General features: G+C 42.4%; 1 non-coding gene across 1 annotated transcript; it reads right to left on the reverse strand.

Annotated features, from left to right (window-relative positions):
• Positions 1-215: 215 nt before the first annotated feature.
• LOC130952316 (small nucleolar RNA R71) lies at positions 216-323 on the reverse strand. Its single transcript, XR_009074497.1, has one exon. It is a non-coding gene; the product is annotated as a small nucleolar RNA R71 (small nucleolar RNA).
• Between the last annotated feature and the right edge of the window lie 5582 nt (positions 324-5905).

Below are 5905 nucleotides of genomic sequence, written 5' to 3' on the forward strand. Positions count from 1 at the left end.
ATCCTCATCAGTTCTTAGCTGAATTCTTGCAAATCTGTGACACAGTCAAGACTAATGGGGTAGACCCTGAGGTCTATAGACTGATGCTATTCCCTTTTGCTGTAAGAGACAGAGCTAGAATATGGTTGGACTCTCAACCTAAAGAAAGCCTGGACTCTTGGGAAAAGCTAGTCAATGCCTTCTTGGCAAAGTTCTTTCCACCACAAAGATGGAGTAAGCTTAGAGTGGAAGTCCAAACCTTCAGACAGAAGGATGGAGAATCCCTCTATGAAGCTTGGGAAAGATACAAACAATTAATCAGAAAGTGTCCTTCTGACATGCTTTCTGAATGGAGCATCATAGGTATTTTCTATGATGGTCTCTCTGAACTATCCAAGATGTCTTTGGATAGCTCTGCTGGAGGATCTCTTCATCTGAAGAAGACGCCTACAGAAGCTCAAGAGCTCATTGAAATGGTTGCAAATAACCAATTCATGTACACTTCTGAGAGAAATCCTGTGAACAATGGGACAAGTCAAAAGAAAGGAATTCTTGAGATTGACACTCTGAATGCCATACTGGCTCAGAACAAGATATTGACCCAACAAGTCAATCTAATTTCTCAAAGTCTGTCCGAAATACAAAATGCACCTGGCAGTACTAAGGAAGCTTCATCTGAGGAAGAAGCTTATGATCCTGAGAACCCTTCAATGGAAGAGGTGAATTACCTAGGAGAACCCTATGGAAACACCTATAATTCTTCATGGAGAAATCACCCAAATTTCTCATGGAAGAATCAAGAGAGACCTCAACAAGGTTTCAATAACAATAATGGTGGAAGGAACAGGCTTGGCAATAACAAGCCTTTTCCATCATCTTCTCAGCAACAGACAGAGAGTTCTAAGCAGAATACCTCTGACTTAGCAACAATGGTCTCTGATCTAATCAAAACCACTCAAAGTTTCATGAATGAAACAAGGTCCTCCATCAGAAATTTGGAGGGACAAGTGGGACAGCTGAGCAAGAAAGTTACTGAACTCCCTCCTAGTACTCTCCCAAGCAATACAGAAGAAAATCCAAAAGGAGAGTGCAAAGCCATAAACATGGCCGAATATGGAGAGGAAAGAGAGGAGGTGGACGCCACTGAGGAAGTCCTCAATGGGCGTGCACCACCCTCCACTGAGTTCCCCAATGAGGAACCATGGGAATCTGAGGCTCAAAATGAGACCATAGAGATTCCATTGGACTTACTTCTGCCTTTCATGAGCTATGATGAGTATTCTTCCTCTGAAGAGGATGAGTATGTCACTGAAGAGCAAGTTGCTAAATATCTTGGAGCAATCATGAAGCTAAATGACAAGTTATTTGGAAATGAGACTTGGGAAGATGAATCTCCCTTGCTCACCAAAGAACTGGATGACTTGTCTAGGCAGAAATTACCTCAAAAGAGACAAGACCCTGGGAAGTTTTCCATACCTTGTACCATAGGCACCATGACCTTCAAGAAGGCTCTGTGTGACTTAGGGTCAAGTGTGAACCTCATGCCTCTCTCTGTAATGGAGAAGCTAGGGATCTTTGAGGTACAAGCTGCAAGAATCTCATTGGAGATGGCAGACAACTCAAGAAAACAAGCTCATGGACTTGTAGAGAATGTTTTGGTAAAAGTTGAAGACCATTACATCCCTACTGATTTCATAGTCCTAGAGACTGGGAAGTGCATGGATAAATCCATCATCCTTGGCAGACCCTTCCTAGCCACAGCAAAGGCTGTGATTGATGTTGATAGAGGCGAATTAATCATTCAAGTGAATGAAGAATCCTTTGTGTTTAAGGCTCAAGGATATCCCTCTGTCACCATGGAGAAGAAGCTTGAAGAGCTTCCCTCAAATCAGAGACAAATAGAGCCCCCAAAGTCAAACTCTAAGTTTGGTGTTGGGAGGCCACAACCAAACTCTAAGTTTGGTGTTGAACCCCCACATTCAAACTCTAAGTTTGGTGTTGGGAGGTTCCAACATTGCTCTGAGTATCTGTAAGGCTCATTGAGAGCCCTCTGTCAAGCTACTGACATTAAAGAAGCGCTTGTTGGGAGGCAACCCAATGTTATATTTTATACATTTTCTTTTGTTATTTTATGTTTTTTTTGTAGGTTGATGATCATAAGAATTCACAAAATTAATTGAAAAAGCAAAAACGGAATGAAAAACAGGAAGAAAAACAGCACACCCTGGAGGAAGATGATGCTGGCGTTCAAACGCCAGTAAGCCTAGCAGTTGGGCGTTTAACGCCCAGTCTGGCACCATTCTGGGCGTTTAACGCCAGAAAGGGGCACCAGACTGGCGTTAAACGCCAGAAAAGGGCTAGAACCTAGCGTTAAACGCCAGGAATGGGCATCAGCCCGGCGTTTAACGCCAGAAATGGCTCAAAACGTGAATTTTGATGCCATTTGGTGCAGGGATGACTTTTCCTTGACACCACAGGATCTGTGGACCCCACAGGACCCCACCACCACTCTCTCTCTTCTTCCCCCATTCACCAATCACCTCATCTCCCCTCTCTCCTATATAAACCCTTCTTCACCCCTTCATTTTCACACAACCTAAACAACACTTCTCCCCCTCTTTGGCCGAATACACCACCACCCCCCTTCTTCATCATTTCTTCTTCTTCTACTCTCTTCTTTCTTCTTTTGCTCGAGGACGAGCAAACATTTTAAGTTTGGTGTGGTAAAAACGTTGCTTTTTCGTTTTCCATAACCATTTATGGCATCCAAGGCCGGAGAAACCTCTAGAAAGAGGAAAGGGAAGGCAAAAGCTTCCACCTCCGAGTCATGGGAGATGGATAGATTCATCTCAAGGGTGCATCAAGACCACTTCTATGAAGTTGTGGCCTTGAAGAAGGTGATCCCCGAGGTCCCCTTTTCACTCAAAAAGGGTGAATATCCGGAGATCCGCCATGAGATCCGAAGAAGAGGATGGGAAGTACTTACCAACCCCATTCAACAAGTCGGAATCTTGATGGTTCAAGAGTTCTATGCCAATGCATGGATCACCAAGAGCCATGATCAAAGTGTGAACCCGGATCCAAAGAATTATCTTACTATGGTTCGGGGGAAATACTTGGATTTTAGTCCGGAAAGTGTGAGGGTAGCGTTCAACTTGCCTATGATGCAAGGAGATGAACATCCTTACACAAGAAGGGTCAACTTTGATCAAAGGTTGGACCAAGTCCTCACAGTTATATGTGAAGAGGGCGCACAATGGAAGAGAGATTCAAGAGGCAAGCCGGTCCAATTGAGAAGGCATGACCTCAAGCCCGTGGCTAAAGGATGGTTAGAGTTCATTCAACGCTCAATCATTCCCACTAGCAACCGGTCCGAAGTTACTCTAGACCGGGCCATCATGATTCATAGCATCATGATTGGAGAAGAAGTGGAAGTTCATGAGGTTATAGCCCAAGAACTCTATAAAGTGGCGGACAAGTCTTCCACCTTAGCAAGGCTAGCCTTTCCTCATCTCATTTGTCACCTCTGTTATTCAGTTGGAGTTGACATAGAAGGAGATACCCCCATTGATGAGGACAAGCCCATCACCAAGAAAAGGATGGAACACACAAGAGACCCCTCTCATCAAGAGATCCCTGAGATGCCTCAAGGGATGCACTTTCCTCCACAAGACTATTGGGAGCAAGTAAACACCTCCCTAGGAGAATTGAGTTGCAACATGGGACAACTAAGGGTGGAGCATCAAGAACACTCCATTCTCCTCCATGAAATTAGAGAAGATCAAAGAATCATGAGAGAGGAGCAACAAAGACAAGGAAGAGACATTGAGGAGCTCAAGCACTCCATAGGATCTTCAAGAGGAAGAAAGAGCCGCCATCACTAAGGTGGACCCGTTCCTTGATTTCCTTGTTCTTTATTCTTCTGTTTTTCGAATTTTAGCTTATGTTTATCCATGTTTGTGTTTTGTGATCATTAGTGTCTTAGTGTCTATGCCTTAAGGTTATGAATGTCCTATGAATCCATCACCTTTCTTGAATAAAAACGTGCTTAATTGAAAAAGAAAAGAATTGCATGAATTCTGAATTTTATAATAGTTTAATTATTTTGATATGGTGGCATTACTTTTGTCTTCTGAATGTATGCTTAAACAGTGCATATGTCTTTTGAATTTGAGGATCATGAATGTTGGCTCTTGAAAGAATGATGAAAAAGGAGACATGTTACTGAGGATCTGAAAAATCATAAAAATGATTCTTGAAGCAAGAAAAAGCAGTGAATACAAAAAAAAAAGAAAAGAAAGCAAGCGAAAAAAAAAAAACCGAAAAAAAAGGGAGAAAAAGAAAGAAAAAGAAAAGAATAAGAGTTGTGATCCAAAGCAAATAAGAGTGTGCCTAAGAACCCTGGACACCTCTAATTGGGGACTCTAGCAAAGCTGAGTCACAATCTGAAAAGGTTCACCCAATTATGTGTCTGTGGCATGTATGTATCCGGTGGTAATACTGGAAGACAGAGTGCTTTGGGCCACAGCCAAGACTCATAAGGTAGCTGTGTTCAAGAATCATCATACTTAACTAGGAGAATCAATAACACTATCCGGATTCTGAGTTCCTAAAGAAGCCAATCATTCTGAATTCCAAAGGATAAAGTGAGATGCCAAAACTATTCAGAGGCAAAAAGCTAAAAGCCCCGCTCATCTAATTAATATTGATCTTCATAGATGTTTTTGGAGTTCATTGCATATTCTCTTCTTTTTATCTTATTTGATTTTCAGTTGCTTGGGGACAAGCAACAATTTAAGTTTGGTGTTGTGATGAGCGGATAATTTGTACGCTTTTTGGCATTGTTTTTAGTATGTTTTTGGTAGTTTTAGTTGAGTTCTTAGTATATTTTTATTAGTTTTTAACTAAAATTCACTTTTCTGGACTTTACTATGAGTTTGTGTGTTTTTCTGTGATTTCAGGTATTTTCTGGCTGAAATTGAGGGATCTGAGCAAAAATCTGATCCAGAGACTCAAAAGGACTGCAGATGCTGTTGGATTCTGACCTCCCTGCACTCGAAGTGGATTTTCTGGAGCTACAGAAGCCCAATTGGCGCGCTCTCAACGGCGTTGGAAAGTAGACATCCTGGGCTTTCCAGCAATATATGATAGTCCATACTTTGTCCAAGATTTGATGGCCCAAACCGGCGTTCAAAGTCACCTCAAGAAATTCCAGCGTTAAACGCCGGAACTGGCACCTAATTGGGAGTTAAACGCCCAAACTGGCACTAAAGCTGGCGTTTAACTCCAAGGAGAGTCTCTACACGAAAATGCTTCATTTCTCAGCCCAAGCACACACCAAGTGGGCCCGGAAGTGGATTTCTATGTCATTTACTCATCTCTGTACACCCTAGGCTACTAGTTTTCTATATATAGGACCTTTTACTATTGTATTTGGAGGGAATCTTTTGATCATGTTTTTATGATTGAACCCTCTTTGGGAGGCTGGCCATTCGGCCATGCCTAGACCTTATGCTTATGTATTTTCAACGGTGGAGTTTCTACACACCATAGATTAAGGTGTGGAGCTCTGCTGTACCTCGAGTATTAATGCAATTACTATTGTTCTTCTATTCAATTCCGCTTGTTCTTTGTCCAAGATATCACTTGTTCTTCAACTTGATGAAGGTGATGATTGACGCCCATCACCATTCTCACCCATGAACAAGGTGACTGACAACCACTCTTGTTCTACAAGCATCTGAGGCCTAGTGTTTATCTCTTGGATTTCTGATTGCATGATGCATGGTTGATCGCCTGACAACCGAGTGCTCGCCTGACAAACGAGCCAGCCATTCCGTGAGATCAGAGTCTTCGTGGTATAGGCAAGAACTGATGGCGGCATTCAAGAGAATCCGGAAGGTCTAACCTTGTCTGTGGTATTCTG

This window comes from Arachis stenosperma, chromosome 9, assembly GCF_014773155.1.
Source record: "Arachis stenosperma cultivar V10309 chromosome 9, arast.V10309.gnm1.PFL2, whole genome shotgun sequence".
Classification (NCBI taxonomy): domain Eukaryota; kingdom Viridiplantae; phylum Streptophyta; class Magnoliopsida; order Fabales; family Fabaceae; genus Arachis; species Arachis stenosperma.